This window comes from Lissotriton helveticus, chromosome 11 (assembly GCF_964261635.1).
Source record: "Lissotriton helveticus chromosome 11, aLisHel1.1, whole genome shotgun sequence".
In the NCBI taxonomy this organism is placed as follows: domain Eukaryota; kingdom Metazoa; phylum Chordata; class Amphibia; order Caudata; family Salamandridae; genus Lissotriton; species Lissotriton helveticus.
The window spans coordinates 1,206,172,501-1,206,190,211 of NC_136072.1; positions in this window are offsets into that span (position 1 = coordinate 1,206,172,501).

The window sequence follows — 17,711 nt, forward strand, 5'->3', positions numbered from 1 at the left end:
TAGACAGAATATCGACAGTCAAAATATCGTTTTTAAGGTAAGTGAAGTAATATCGACTGTAAATAATATAGACAGTGAAAATATCCAAGTATATAATCTAGATAGTAAAAAATATAGTTTTTTAAATAATATTTAATTATTTATAGTGTTTTATGTTATATTATATGTGAAAAGTGTCATTTTTTTTAATTATTATTTTTAATTAATAATTTTTTTAAATTATTGTGTAATTTTATTCTGTAGCGGGTTGTGGGTTTATAGGGGAATAGGGTGGGAAGTAATTTAATTATAATAAATTCAATATGTAAATTTATTAATTGGTAGTAATAATTAATTAATTGGTAATTAAATAATATATGTTAATTATTTACAATTAAATTGGTAATTAATTTAATTTAATTGATTAATTGCTAATTATGTTAAATTAAAGGGGTATTTTTAGGGTTCAGGGTCAGTTTTCAGTTTTTGGGCAAAGGGGTATTTTTAGGGTTCAGGGTCAGTTTTCAGTTTTTGGGCAAAGGGGTATTTTTAGGGTTCAGGGTCAGTTTTCAGTTTTTGGGCAAAGGGGTATTTTTAGGGTTCAGGGTCAGTTTTCAGTTTTTGGGCAAAGGGGTATTTTTAGGGTTCAGGGTCAGTTTTCAGTTTTTGGGTAAAGGGGTATTTTTAGGGTTCAGGGTCAGTTTTCAGTTTTTGGGCAAAGGGGTATTTTTAGGGTTCAGGGTCAGTTTTCAGTTTTTGGGCAAAGGGGTATTTTTAGGGTTCAGGGTCAGTTTTCAGTTTTTGGGTAAAGGGGTATTTTTAGGGTTCAGGGTCAGTTTTCAGTTTTTGGGTAAAGGGGTATTTTTAGGGTTCAGGGTCAGTTTTGGGTTTTTGGGGTACATATACAATATTGCCTATTATTTAATTAAATTTTGTTACTATATATATATATGTTTTAAGAAATATGATGAATTTTTTTTTATTTTTTTACTTTCATTAATTATTTAATTATTAAAAGTTATTTTAAGTATTGTTAATTATATTTTAGTAATTAATTTTTATATTAATGTAATTAAACATTGTTTTTAGTAAAGTCGATATTTTTTACAACGATATTTTTGTAAACGATATTTTGTACTCGATATTTTTGTACTTACCTGTTTGTAGATTGGAACTCGATATTTTGACTGTCGATATTTTCTCAACGATATTTTGGGTAGTCGATATTCTTTCAGTCGATATTCTGTCAGTGATCCACTGTAAAGACCGTATTTGAATGTATTTGGCCTTCTGGCCTGGTTTGATAGTTTCTTAAAGAACTTGCGATGTGTTTGTGCTGATAATTTTCATTTTTCTACAGCAGAAAGCCCAATTTCAGAGATTTGGTTGCAGTTTTTTTTCCATATTTTTGATTTCTGAGTGAAAACTGCTAAATTCGATAAAGATGCATATGTTAAAATGACATTCCTCTCTTTTCCAACCAAGAAAGGGAGTAGGGGGGTACTTCGGGTTCCCAGGGACTAATAGTCCTTGTGCCTCATGTGGTGGGATGGGTGGGATGGGTGGGTGGGGTGGAGGGGTGGGTACTGGTGCGGGTTGGTGGTGGGGGTGGTGGTGGAGGGGGGTGGGGTGTAAGTCAACGGTAGTTATCTCTGAATGGACAGCAGAGCGCATAATCTCAATATGTCTGTGTGGTATGACTCAAAATACGGAAGCATTTTTCTTCGTTACATACTAACTACCGTCAGCAGGACCCACAACCCTCTACTTCTCACCAGCCTTTTTTAGCCCAGGACCAACGAGGCACCAGACCACCAGGGAGACCTCAACAATCGAGACGAGGATGGTTCCGCAGACAGTACACTCCGGGGTACCGTCGGACCCGGAACCAGTATTACGAGTGGTAGATGAGGACCTGACAATACCCATTTTTAATTTGTCTCTGCATAATTTATCAGAACAAGAAGTGGCAGTTCTATCCAATGGGTTGAGCTTTGTTCCCACATATAAGAATGATTTGTTCCAAACTAAATTGGAGCTGTACCGTTTTTTCCGTACAGTCCGCTTGAAGAACTTTTTCGCGAATTCTCCCTCAGATCCAAAAAGAGGGTTTACGGGATTGAGGAATCCATCTACTTTCTATCCATCTAACACGATGGTACATAAGGACATAATTACTTTTGAAAATTATACACTTATTGAAATTGAATCTTTATTTCAAAATTCCTGTAGATATAAATCTAATCTACCGAAGGAACAACAACTAGCACTCCAAAATCTTCAAAAGTTACCACAAGCTCTACTAAAACCAGCAGATAAGGGCGGTGGTATAGTCCTGTGGGAGAAATCCAAATACAACCTGGAAATGATGAGACAACTCTCTACTCCTACCCATTATCAGAAACTTGCAAGTAACCCGACCAAAAGATTGACATCAGAAATTCAAGCCCTAAGTAAATTGGGACTTGAAGGGGGTTGGCTGAATGAAAAGGAGGCTTCCTTTCTGGTGAATAAAACACCAACAATACCAGTGATATATATGCTCCCCAAGGTGCATAAAGACCTTAACAATCCCCCTGGCCGACCAATTGTTTCGGGGTGTAACTCCATTTTAAAGCCACTCGCAACTTATTCTGATTTCTTTATTAGACCATTCGCTGTGGAGCGGCCATCTTACATCAGAGATACAACGGCTGTTATTAATGAGATTGAGAATTTCCCCTTTGACCCCACGACCAACATACTTGTTTCTATGGATATAGAAAGTTTGTACACAAACATTCCCCAAAATTGAAATATTGGATATATTGAACACCTTACTAGAATCAAGGCCGAGACCTCATTCTGTTCCATCATCCTTTATTATGGAATGCATTAGAATCCCATTGTGTGAAAACTTCTTTCTATTCCAAAACACGTTTTATTTACAACAAAAAGGAGTGGCCATGGGCGCAATTTTTGCTCCTGACATAGCGAACATCTATGTCGCTGATTTTGAAGACCAATATATTTGGCATTGTTCTAATCCATACTCGACAAATATATTGAAGTGGCTGCGTTACATAGATGACGTGTTTATGGTTTGGGCTGGGTCGGTTGAACAGCTCCATGATTTTCATCTATGGCTCAATTCCAGGAATATCAATCTTCAGTTTACCCTGGAACAAAGCACAACCGCAATGCCGTTTCTAGATATCACAATTAAAGTGGATTCGAATGATCACTTGTACACCACCCTATTCACTAAAAAGACAGCCAGAAACACTCTGTTGCGCTATACCAGCCATCATCCTCAAGCGTTGAAAGATGGGTTACTCTTTGGACAGTTTCTCCGTCTACGACGGAACTGTACGTATAAGGATGATTATTTCTGTGAAGCACGCAAATTAAAGGATAAACTCCAAATAAGAGGTTATCCGTCAAGGTTGCTCAGGAAATCCATGAAAAGGGCATGGTATAATGATCGCCAGGCTCTGTTAACAGTTAACAAACGCCAAGACAAAGTTAACATTGTCTGTGTCTCAACATTTGGTACGCATTCGAATGCTATCAAGAAAATTGTCTCCAAACAATGGAGCTTGCTCCGGTCTTTACCAGAATTTACTCAGAAACCACTGTTCACTTTTAAACGTGGTACGAATCTGCAGGATAGGCTTATCCATGCATATGAGCATACCTCACAAGAAAATATCGTAGATAATATGAGGCAACTTGCTCCTTTGACTGGCCATCACAAATGCAACAACTGTGTGGCATGTTCGACGACTACGACTATGAAAACATGTACGATTAATGGTATCAAGTTTACAGCTAAGAATTTCTCCAACTGTAACACCACCAATGTGGTATATTGCATTCAATGCCCCTGCCTTCTCCACTATTTGGGTAAAACCATACAGCCCATTAAGAAACGTATACTGCAGCATCAATCGCGAATTCGCTGTAAGAAGGAGAATGCCCCATTAGTTGAACATTACCTACAACTGGGTCATAAAGAGACTGACATGCTGTGGTGGGTACTCGAAGTTATTCGACCGAATGCGCGCCAAAATAATGTGGACAGAATTCTCTCATTAAGAGAAGGTAAACTGATTTGCCTAACTGATACAGTCAGACGGGGGCTTAACTCCGCTACTGAATGGCATGCTCTTGCTTGCCTATCCTAGATATTATTCCCCCCTGACATATGTCTGAACTAATGTTTTGAAAGTTTGAATTTGAAGACAATAGCATATATGCGTATTCTATATAGTCTGCATTTATGGTGTGTGTAAATTATCTGTTGTCTGGTAGATACAACGATAACATAAATATCCAAATAACAACATGTATGTCAACCCTGTATAAATTGGAGCCAAGGGGTCGTAATGCGTTTGCACACTGTTTTCCAAATAATATACTGCTGTGATCTTTTTTGTAAATGTGGATGTTTCACCAACTTACCAATGACTACAATAGATTTTTCTCCTTGAATGCGCAGTGTTTATAAAACTCTGTACCTCATCGCATTGGTTTTGAACCGGGCCGTTTTTTTACCATTCTAAGATGGCGCCCGTATTTTGCTGAGATGCATAGCCACGCGCGTAGTCCTCTTTCGCGCTCCAAACTTGACTTTAAAGGGCAGGCCGGCGGACCGCTGTTTATTCGGTGCCTGCCGTGCTCTTGGCCAGATTGATTTCGACCTCGCCGCGTTTCTATAGGTAAGCGTGATATGCTAGTAGTGATATTTTGTTTCTAGCGCGCTCTCATCTGCGATATTGACACTAACTGGCTGCCATATGGTTTCATTTGCAGCAACTTTAAAGACTTCAGTGCTCTGAAACCAAAGCGTCCTATTGTCCTGAACTTTGTGACTGCTGCTTTTGTATTTAAAAACAAGGTAGCTATTTTTCATGATATCTTTTAGAGGCCAGAAGTAAATCTTCCCTATGACTGGCTAAATTCGTTGTATCCCTCTATTTTAGATTTTAACTGTGTGTGGACGAACTCCCTAGACGCTACGTGGACTACAGGTCCTGTTTTGCCATACCTCGAGGTTTGTTTAAATTAGGCCTATGTACATTCATGTGCGTAAGAGGCTTATTACATGACATTGCATTTATGGTCCTCTTCATCATGTTTTCAGCGTTTTTTATCCTGAGCCACCAACCACTTTAAAGTGACGATTTCACGTCCTTCTGGGGTCCTCAACAATAGGTATTATTTGTTTGTGTGTTGATTAGAACCGCTCTATAGTTGTCAACTGCATATTTATTATGTACTAAGTCGAGGTTTTTATTTAGGTATCCTGTATTGGCCCTTATAAACTCTGGCAGCGATCAGCATTTTGGCTTTCCATACTGGTACGTTTGTGAAACATTCACATAAATCGCGTCTAATGTGTATTCTGTAAATATCACTGCTAGAAACTCGGCGGCACTATCTGTTCCTTTGATAATCCAAATGTGTTTCTCTGATAATCCAAATGCAGCACTTGCGGATATGCGATTTATAAATGTGACTTATAGATACGGCCACACTGATGCACAATTTCCTCAAAGTGGCTGAGCTGACAGGTTGCAATGCCGGTATTACATCTATTTTGAACTATCTCAAACATGTGTAGATAGCATCTTCACCATGTTTCTCCACTCTGTTTGTCTAAATGATTGAAGCTCTACAAATATGTACATGACCACCCCTTTGCAGATAAAAATGAGTTCGAGGGTGGATCTATTTTGTGTTATGTTATTGTTTCCTTTTATAGGGTATCGTAGCATACATGTATTGTGCAATGGTGTTGTAACATATGTGTATTTTGTAATTTTGGAAATGTGTGTGTCATGTTATTTTCAGTAAGTCACGTACTGTTATAGTTAGTTATGTCACACGGGTGTATGGACTATTTACTTTGAACCATGACAGATATGTAATTGTAAACATTTATGTTGCAGATTACATTACAGCCTTCAGCAGTGTCTAATTGACAACAGTCCTGAGGATGGTCTCAATAATTTAATCTCAAGAGACCGAAACGTCGACATCCGTCTTATCCCTGCAGTGTTTGATTCATTATATTTTTTATGGGATAGATGTTCTTTTTTTAGGTTTTGCTGTGTTGTTTATTAGTTGATTTATACGCTACTTACACCAGCATTTCCTTACCTGCTTTTTGATTTATTGCTGATTTAAGAATTTTTTGTGATAAAATCTTTTTGTATATACACTCTTGTGTTTCGTTGTCTTTTACGTCTTAATGTATTTGTGTTTTTTGTTCTAATATGATTCAAACAAATAGAGTTTTCTACAGTAAGATATGATTTATACATGAGGTCAATTGATTTTTCCTCCCATTAAGTCAGATTAAAGATTTCAATTTTATTCAAATCATATCCCTTGAAGGCACTTTTACCCATTTATTCTCCAGCCAAGCCACTGGAAGGATGAAAGATGCAGCCATTCTCCAGCCAAGCCGATGGAAGGACGAAAGATGCTCTGTGGAGCTCTCCGCCAAGCCACTGGAAGGATGGAAGATGCTTCCATTCTCCAGCCAAAAGCGGTACAAAAGGGGGTGGTAATGGACGGAGCATCTGAACCAATCAAACACTCACACCCAGAAAAAAGATCTGGGTTTAATCCATCACCGTTCTTTAGCCCACTCTGCCACCCCAGTTCAGACATGGCTATATGCAAATCAGTCTGACCCTGTGCCTCATGGGAACAGGCCAGCCAGAACTGCCAAGTCATGCCTTCTCTGGACCGGAAACAAGCTTCCGAGGACCGGTTTCTGGCATTGCAGCCGTCTTCGGCCCGGCTTGCTTGAATCCAGTGGCAAAGAGAGCATCTGTGAGTGTTCTTTAGCCCACTCTGCTAGGATGTGGTGTAATGATCAGAGCTGCCAACAGGGGAACGGGGGAACCAGGTTTGAATCTCGAGGGCAGCTGAACAGTTTGTGACTCTGGACAAATCACTAATGCTTCCCCCTGCGTATGGCAATGAATGTGCCATTGTGTAATGTAGCTAGTAAGCACCTAAGGCACTCCAGTACCATCAGCTGATGTTAGCAGTATGACAGATCATGGGAAAACAGCAGAAGCTACGAGGGAGGTAGTGGGGGATGGGTCAAGCATGGAAGCAGGCGGGGTTAAAGCGATGGGCAAGCAACGACAGGCGGGAACGGGAGAAATCAAGAAAGAAGTGGTGTAAAACACCTTAAATAAAGCAGGATCAGGGGCAAAATGAATGCTTTGTTGTAGAATATAACCGTTGAGCACTTAAAGGGCCACAACATCATTGGCTTGTGTTCACACTATGGCAAGAAGGAGGATGGAGCGAGAACTCCAATACCATATGATCGTGCAGAAATGCAGAAGTGTCAGTTTTAAATAGTAACATAGCCGAATAATATCAAGGAGAGACTGTTACAGGGATTCTGCACCTACACAGAACTATGCGCTGGAAAACAGGACCTTGGTGTATAGGGGTGTACTAACCTATCACCCTTGTACCGAAAATCCCAAAACCGACAAGCTATAGTGTCTCATTCATTCTCCTCCAAAAATCATGAAGCTTCAAATGATTAGACAACCCAGAATATAACTCTCTCAGGAGATGAGAAGGAAGCAGCCTCCTGGTCACAGGAAGTACACGGGGAATGCACTAGAGAAACTCGTGGATGCAAAGACCTTCATCAAGGATTACATCTAATTGTAGGCGGTAGACGAGCTTGGTTAGAGGCAAGATGGCGGCCGCTGCAGCGGCTGAGTGAAATGCCTGCTCTCTGCTCCCGGTCGGAAAAGGGAGAAAAAAAACTATGGTGTTCACGTAGTTTTCCCTGGCTCTTGCAGATGCAGATGGGAGCTCATTTATGACATTTGGCGATCTGAAACGCGGAACAAACGGCAACCTGCTTCTACAGCGAGAGCGTCCAGTTAAACTAATGGCTGACGGCTCCTGTGTGGGACGCGCGCCGCGAAAGCCGCTCATGGTTGTACCGTTTTTGGTTCTCTGCTTCCCCCGAGTACCTGTGTGGCACCTTTCTCCCCCTTCTCCGGGGTTGTATCCGTACCTGTGTGGGGGTATCAGCCTAAAACCGAAGACGCCTAAAATGCCGCCGAAACCTCCTTTAAAGCCCCCGGATACCAGAAGCGGCAGATCGAAGGTTACGGGGCAGTCTAGAATCGAGGATGGAGCTGCGGATGACATGGGATTGTCGGGCGGTGTTGAAAAGTCGCTTCTGCAGCCGGAGCTGGTTTCTAGCTCAAAAAAGGGAGGCGAGCGAAAGAAGACACACAACACGAATCCCTCTGTACAAACACTCCCTGAGATGTTTGAGAAACAGGCAATGCGAAATAATTTGCAAGAACGTTCTGAAATTGTGCCTACGATCCAGTCAATACAGGATGGGGACTCTTCTGTGGAGGCATCTGATATATTAGCCTCAGAAGTGCCTTTGTTAGATACTGCTTATAATGTGGAAAAGAGCCCGGCGGCTGCATTATGGGAGATGGAGTCCACATGTAGGCTGGCTTAGATACCGCTGATGCTCTTGAGGTAAATGTGCCTACTTAGGGATCAATGCTGCCGTTGGTGGCTGATGCTCTATGCCCTGACTCTCTCGGATAAGAGTATCGACAAGGATTGGACATATTATCAGGATGAAAGTAGCATGGATGAAAACTCTAGAATAAGTGAAACTTTCCTGGGGTCTGCGATAACTGTTAAAAAGCATAGAACTAGAAAATATATAGGCACTAAGAATAAGGCACCTGATTCCAGTAGCGCGATTACGGAAGCTATGTCTCAGGATGGGTGTTCTGGAGTTGAGCAGTCTAATGAGCCACATAATGATTCTGAGGTAACTTTAGTTACGAGCTATAACACAATGGTAGCTCATAGAGCGGAGTCAAAAATGGAAATTGCCCGCACACAAACCATATGCAGAAAAGTACAAAATGCTGTCAGGCGATTTACAAGGATTTGTTCCGACATTTCCTTTAGAGTCACTGAAGCAGAGACCAGAATATCCGTGATTGAGGATGAAGTTGCGGCACAAAAAACTGAGCTCAGTGGTATAAAAGCTCAACGGGGTGATATAATCTTCAAATTTACGGAATTGGAAAACCAATCGAGTAGGATTCATTTGCGAGTTTTGGGGTCCCAAAAGAAATGGGGGGCCCGGATGTACGGAAATTCATTTGTGATCTGACTTCTGGGGACTGGCCTACAGTTATCGAACGGGCACATCGTTTTCCTTTCACAATCAGGAAAGCAAAGCAATCGGAGGTGGAACGGCCTAGAGCAATCTTGGTCCGTTTTAATAATTTTTTTGGCAAGAGAAGCAGTTTTTGGTCTTGCTTGACCTGATAAACAGAGCTTTTTTGTTCAGCCAGATTTCTGTCCCGCCACTGTCTCTAAACGCTGGCATTTGCGCCAATTGATTACAGGATTTCAAGCGAAAGGAGCAACTGTGTATTTACAAAACGCAGCGAAACTAAAAGTAACTGTTAAAGGACAGACCAAATTGGTTTTTTCAGAGTTAGTGGCTAAGGATTATCTGATGACACTGTAAAGACCGTATTTGAATGTATTTGGCCTTCTGGCCTGGTTTGATAGTTTCTTAAAGAACTTGCGATGTGTTTGTGCCGATAATTTTCATTTTTCTACAGCAGAAAGCCCAATTTCAGAGATTTGGTTGCAGTTTTTTTCCATATTTTTGATTTCTGAGTGAAAACTGCTAAATTCGATAAAGATGCATATGTTAAAATGACATTCCTCTCTTTTCCAACCAAGAAAGGGAGTAGGGGTGTACTTCGGGTTCCCAGGGACTAATAGTCCTTGTGCCTCATGTGGTGGGATGGGTGGGATGGGATGGGTGGGTGGGGTGGAGGGGTGGGTACTGGTGCGGGGTTGGTGGTGGGGGTGGTGGAGGGGGGTGGGGTGTAAGTCAATGGTAGTTATCTCTGAATGGACAGCAGAGCGCATAATCTCAATATGTCTGTGTGGTATGACTCAAAATACGGAAGCATTTTTCTTCGTTACATATGAAGTATAATAATGGATAGGAAAGTGGAGATTTGTACATTGAATATTAATGGCCTTAATGATTTCAAGAAAAAGGGGATTCTACGCAAAATAATTCAATTATTACAAATAGATATATTGTGCTTACAAGAAACACATATCTCTTGGGATAAGAGAAATTCCCTAAAAAATGTAGGTCTTGAATTATTAGTATGTACAAAGCAGACTGGGATAAAAAGAGGGGTTGCTATTTTCATCAAACAGGGTTTGGGGAAATGTGTTAGAACATTAGCAGATAAATGTGGTAGATAGGGATTGGCAGAAATCAATACTGATGGTAATAGGTTTACTATCTGCTCTTTGTATGGCCCGAACCTAGACGACAACGAGGTAGTGAATCAGATTAATTTTTTTGTGGTGACTTGAATGTCCATATAGAAGCGGAAATTAATATTAGGACAAGCTGGAATTTTAAAGGCCGTAAGACCAGGACTTATAGAACTCTTCGGGAATTAGTCTTAGGGAACGGGCTTATTGATGTTTGGAACAGACTGTGGCCTTCTGAGCCTGGATATACCTTTTTTTCGGCTCCACATCAAAAGTTTGTACGCTTGGATTATTTCCTCATCTCTCAAGATTTCATAGAGAAAGTTGAAATCCATATAATGCCACAACTTGTCTCAGATCATAACTCCTTAATATTGGAAATACAACTACCTTCCCAAAATAAAGGCTTTAATAGAAAATGGTCGTTTCACAGGAATTTGTTGATGGATGATGATTATCTTTCATATATGGCTAAAATTATTAAGGAATTTTTTTCATGTAATAATGACACAGCTTCTGTTCAAACTGTCTGGGATACTTTTAAACCAATAATCAGAGGAGAAACTTTTAGCTATTCTAACTTTCAGCAGAAAAATAAACTGAGTAAATTCAAGAAAGAATTAGATAGGGTGATGGGGCAGAGTTAAAACTGGCTGCTAATATTACATCTGGTCAAGGTATTGAAGGTGCCCAACGTGCGTTAACCACTGAACGGGCCGTAGCTTATTCTTATTTAGCTGACCGGGTAGCGTCTAAATATAAACATTATAAGACAGAATGCTATGAACTAAATGAGCAAATGGGCAGAATGTTAGCACAAAGGCTCAGACAGAAGGCAGCTTTTAATGATATCATAAAAATTACTGATTTAAATGGGGTAACCCAGGAATCTAAAGTAGGGGTTTTAAATGCGTTTCGCGATTTTTATCAGTTGTTATATAATAAGCTGAGCGATGGTACCGGTGTAGTAAATAATGCTTTTGAATATTTGATCAACCTCGACAACATGAAACTCTTGGAAATACATAAAGCTGTATTAGCTGCCCCCATCACATGGGAAGAGATCGAATCGGCTATCCTGGGTCTTGACCCAGTTAAAGCAATGGGACCAGATAATATACCGCTGGAATTATATCGCACTTTTCGTAACATGTTAAAATCGGAGCTACTTAAGGTGTACCGGCAGGCTTTTGTGTGTTATCCACCCGACTCTTGGTCCCTGGCCACTATAGTTGTTTTTTTTAAAAAAAAAAAGGAAAGGAGGGTACTGAGCTAGGGTCATATAGACCAATATCTCTTATTACCTCGGACAGCAAGATCTTTTCTAAGATTCTTGCTAATAGATGAAATGATTTTATGCCCAGGCTGGTCTCCAAGATACATGGATTTATTAACAAAGGGGACACAGCTGATCATGTTAAAAGAATTATTGCCCTATTAGATTGGGCGCAGGCCATGGGATCCCCGGTCGGGGTAGCCCTGTTGGATACAGAAAAAGCATTTGACAGGGTCGACTGGGGATTCCTGTGGTCTGTGCTGGCTTGGAAGGGGTTTCCCATAGAATACATAAACGCTATACGGGCGTTATATATCAACCCTAAAGCTGAAATTCAGTTTGCCACCGAGATCTCTGATTCAATGCCGATAACAAGGGGGACGAGGCAAGGCTGTCCCTGTTCCCCCTTGTTTTTCGCATTATATATCAAACCCTATTTAAACAGATTAGCAAAATAAACTGATATTGCTCCTGTAAAGATTCACCAAGTAGAACATAAAGTCTTTGTGTATGCTGATGACGTTGCTATTGTCACTTCTGATATTAAACTGGCGTTACCTAAATAATAGAATTAGCCCAGGAATTTGGCAAGTTTTCGGGATATAAATTGAATATCTCGAAAACACAGTTGATCCATTCGACTGAGGGCAGGTCGGAGGGTCTGGTACTGTCTCCTGAAGCCTCTTATCTCGGTATAACGATATCCGCCAAAATAGATGATATTGTGCGGCCTAATACAGACCCTATGCTAGACTCTGCTAACAGGACTTTGGAGAGACTTAATAACTTACACTTATCTTTGTATGGCCGCACTAATGTACTGAAAATGTTAATATTTCCTCTATTTGTTTCGTACGATACCCCTACTGTTTCCCTCTGACTTTTTTAGTAAATTAGACAGAATGGCCTCTAGGTTTCTCTGGGGTTACCGGAGGTCTAGAAGAGCTTTTAAATGGTGTACATTACCTAGGATCAGGGGAGGCTGGGGAGTACCGAATTTTCGGTTATATTATTGGGCGGTCTTACTAAGATATATGGGAATTTAAATTTTTCAAGATGTTTCTATGGATGAATCAATCAGGCCGTCAATCTATGAAATGGTTTTGGGGGAGGAAGCACGACAATGTTTGGTGAGAATAATAGAGCCCAGTTACTATAAAAAAACAAAATCCAAAACATGCTAACCGCATTTCAAATTTGGAAGCAGTTTAAAAAAAGATTCAATTGCTGCCTGGACCTGAATTATTACACGCCTATGTTGAACAACCAGATTTTACCTGAAATTTTCAGAGGTTCTCTAATGTTGAGATGGCACTCTGTTGGAATATGCACATTAGGAGATTTATATTGGGACGGGCAATTTGTTTCTTATTTTTACTTGCAGCAAACATATAATTTTCTGAGAACAGATTTTTTTAAATATCTCCAAATTCGAAGTTTTCTGGAGGCTAAAAAAATTGATATGTTAGAATGTAGTAGAAAGGGAAGTAGAATTGGTGTAATGTATCAGATGATGGTGAACAGGGTGCAGGATGACCTGAGTGCACATATAGACAAATGGCAAAGATAATTAGAAAGGGAAAATGTTGACTTGTCTAGAGCAAAAGAGCTGTCAAGTAGGGTTTTATTTAATGGACCGTTTAAAACCCAACATTTTATGTCCATCTTTGGACATATATTACAACCCTGCTAAGTTTGCTAAATGGAAAGTAAAAAATTGTGATAAGTTTAATCGGTGTAGTTATTTTGCTGCGGATTCTATCCATATGTTTTTTACCTGTCCTAAATTACTTCAATTTATCACAGGAGTACAATTTTTTCTAAATAATAGTTTAAGGATACAAACTGAATTATCTGCAGAATTAATAATTCTGGGAATCCAGTCAGATCAAATCGGAAAAAGAACAACTGAAGAAGAAGGTTTTTTATTCATCTTTATATCGATATTGTATAACCTCTCGCTGGTTAGATGTTGATCCTCCAGATTTTTATCACTGGCAGTCGAAATTATTATCTATTTACCAACTCAAGAATGCGGTTTATAAACTAAAGGGGCAGAAAAGGAAATCATTTGGACAAAAACTCTGGGCTACAATTTCTAACTGGTTATGATTGTTTTTTTTTGTTTTGTGTTTTTTTATGCCTATAACATCTTACTTTCTGCATGTATCTTTTTTCATGTGTCCTCCTTAGTATAATATGATGCATTACTGATCCGTATATTTTTGTTTATGATGAATTATATTTTGTATAACTACCTGCTGACATAAAATCAATAAAAAGAAAAAATTATAATAATTGTAGGCGGTAGATATGGGGAGGAAGCACACCTGCCTGGCTTCGACGGTGCTCACTAGTTGTTTGGGCTCCGAGGTCCCTCGAGTGAGCTGTCCATTATTGTGAGGAAAGGGCGCAAAGACGTTGCATAATCTAGTGTGTGTGTGGCGGGGCCAAACTGGCGGGGCTTCCATGCAAGTTCACACGTCTCTTCAAGGGTCAGTGACCGATCAGAGCAGAGATGAGAAGGAAGCAACCTCCTTGTCACAGGAAGTACACAGGGTTGCCCTAGAGAAACATGTGGATGCAAAGACCTCCATCAAGGATTACATCTAATTGTAAGCAGTAGAGATATTGGGAGGAAGCACACCTGCCTAGCCTCGACCGTGCTCACTAGTTGTTTGGGCTGATTATAAAGTGTGACTGAATTTGAGCTTCAACTCGGGCAATTGCTTTATTTATATCATTCTGCTTCCTGTTGAGGTTTAATTTTTGTGACAGGAGCATCATGCTAGAATGAATCCTGCATGCATTATCCACGAAGATGCTGCAAAAAAAAAAAAAAAATCCGCCGGCGAGCGGATTTGCGGATTTTTCGGCAATTTTGCGTGATTCGCAAAATCCGCGAGCGGAACGGATTGTGCCCCCACCCTTAATCGTTGGTAGCTTCGCTGTAGGATTGACAGCAAATGAGACACTGATGCTAGTCGGATAGGGTTTCTGGGTAATGAGGTGAGTTTTTGGTACACCACAATTCACTGAAGTTCTGGTTTCCTGCACATAGTTCTGTGCATGAGCAGAATCCCCGCAGCATGGTGCTCCTAACGTTTGGTCTTATATTCGAGACTCTCGTGTAGTGCCTAACTTTGTCCATAACACCCTCACTCCTGTTTCCGGTTGGCAGCAGTGACGGATAAACCTACCTATATGGATATATTATAAATTCATTCCAGCTTGAGATTTTAAAATGGTTCGTACTTTGAATTACTATCCGTTTGTGCTACTCCTTATATAGATTGTTTTTCCTACTATGTGTCCTCATGGGTGATATTGATATAGCCCAGCATCATCGAGAACCCCTTCGAAATCATTTGAAGGCGTTTGGGGTGCCCGCTGATGGCATGGCTGTGCTTTTTGTTGTGAGTGCCGATGCAGTGCACCCGTTTGAGCTTTTCTACTGTTTGGTTACATTTACTGCTGCAAATGTAGATGATGGAAATTTCCATACTTACACTCACTCTGCTGTGTCTGTGCTGTATGCACCATATATGACACAGGAGATTCCAATTTCAGCATGGCAGCATCAAGTGTGGTTTAATGGCGTCCTCCCCCACACCGTAGGTACGGTTCGGTTAGGACCCTTGTCAATTCCTAGGGCCACTTGGCCAGTTCTGGCTGGGTTTACTCCACATCCACGTTTTCTGACAGTCCCTCTAGCTGAGTTATGACAAATATATACCTCCATTGTTGGGGTTCATAGAGCTTTAGTGCAATACATTTCACACAACATCCAGGTGGGGCACCTGGTACTCTGGGGCAACCAGTTCCAGCTGAGATAAAAATTAGTCAGGTCATGGTTAATTCGGTTATGGGCAAACGCCCCCAAGGAAAAGACAAAATGCCTATTGCCTTGCCGAGAAATGTGACCAACTGGAAGCAGTATTTCCTAATACGTTTCCTGTGGAGAAACACAGGATTCTAACCATTAATTTTAAGAAAGACTTAGTACCATAGGTGACAGATTGTGAGAACTGGGATAAAGTATTTGCAGCAGTCTACTCGAAGTGCTTTGGCACACCGTCTATAACTGTACTGCCCATCGTGATCAAGCGTGTTCAGGATCAACACAGTCCGGAGGCGGCTGTAGAGTTGGGAATGAGACTTGTTGGACTGTTTGACATAGTTTCCGATCTCATCCTTGCTAATGTCAACGGGGATGCGGTTAACTTTCAAGTGTTTAATGCTTTGAGCAATGTCCCCAATGCCGATAAACCCCAGCAGTTACTGAATGTTTTTGCAGAGGCTTATAAGACCATTGGCCACAATAGTTTGGGTGTTAAACCTTCAGCTAAAACAGCAGCTCAACCCGCAACCACTCTACTAAAGACGACCGTCCAATTATTCCTAAACATAATTGGAAAAATAAAAAACAGGGAAAGCAGCAAAAGAAACAAGGGTTGGGTCTTGCGTCACCAATACCAGTGTCTACTGAATGCACATATGATTCGCGTGACCAAGCGAGAATAAGGTCCCCTGATAGATTTCAGGTTCCTGATCACCTCATTCTTCACAGGAAACATCGATCTCACAAGCCGGTGGAGGAGCATGCAGCAGAGGCTCATGGTAAAGGCAAGCAGGACGACTTTCAACGTCAACGCCCTCAGTTTCAGAAAAATAAAGTTGCTGTTTTAACAGCGAGGTATGCCACCGATAGTGAGAATACAGCTTTGGAACCAGACATAGACACTAACCCTGCTCGACAGCGCAGCAGAGATTACAGTAGTGTGGCAAGCACTGCGTCCGTATCTGAAGGCAACCGCAACGGAAACGTGTGTCACTGTAGGGACAGCTGACATTTAAGTGACTACCCCTGACAGACTATATGAAAGAGTCCTTTTAATTGAGGTTAACATACAACATAAAATGAATGGGATTTTTTGGGAAAACCTGGCTTCCACATATGACATTTTGTAAGCGGAGACAGACTGGCCCCCACCTCTTGTTTTGGCTGCTCCAAGAGAGGAGGAGGTAATCCTCCCTAGTTTCGCATAAACAGTGCCCAAGGAGCAGGCGCAGAATTTTGCAGACAAGTGGGCTCTGGCACTTGTGCCAGCTTTGTACCGTGCAAGTGGGGTGGGATAAACTTTCACCCAGACACAAGATTCCATTGTGGTTAATGCCACAGCCACAACCCCAATATCCCATTCGGTAAGAAGGGTAAGCTTCTGTTTCCGAAATCCTTCAGCAATTGGAATATCAAGGTGTAATTGAAACATGTGTGTCTCCCATGAATAATCTTCTTTTCACTGTGACCAAGCCTGATGGGTCGTACCGTCTACTCTTGGATTAGCGAATTTTTAACCCTCATTGTCAGAAGTGCACTGTACAGAATACCCACAGTTCCGCCCTGGTAGATAGTCTCGTGCAAAAACGGTTTAAAACCACACTTGACATTTCCAATGACTTTTTTAGCCATAATCTGTCCTCGATTAGTAGTCAATAGACAGCTATTACCTCGGGCGGCAAACAAAGGCAATTCAAAAGATCGGCCATGGGCTACAGAAACAGCCCAGGCGTCTTTGCTGTTCATGTAGTCTCTCTGTTAAAGAGGCTCGACCCTGATGCACACTTGTACGTTGATGATATATATCTCACTGACGATGAATTATGGCCGCATCTGTGTCGTGTTGACCGCATCATTGTTATGTTTGCGGACTTCGTTACAAATTTAACATTGTAAAATCACACATTGCAGAGTACACAGTGTTGTCTTTGGGCTATGGGCTCAACAATAAAGGTCGATGTTTACCACCTCACTTCCTGGAGAAATGTGCACGCTTGCACACTCCATCGACACTGATAAAATTACAATCTCTGCTGGGTTTTCTGAATTTTGGATGTACTTACATTCCCAATTAAGCCCAGCGTGCCAAGCCGCTATATGCCTTGATACAACATACTTTTACCAAATCCTGCTGTCTACCTGAGCATACAGCTCTACTGCAATCTTTGCAGGCTGATCTTCTTGAATCTAAGTGTTTACTAACACGTGACAACTACACAAACCTGGTAATAAGTATTGTGGGAGGCACAGTGGGTTTCACGTACTTGACATTTAATGAAGGAGACA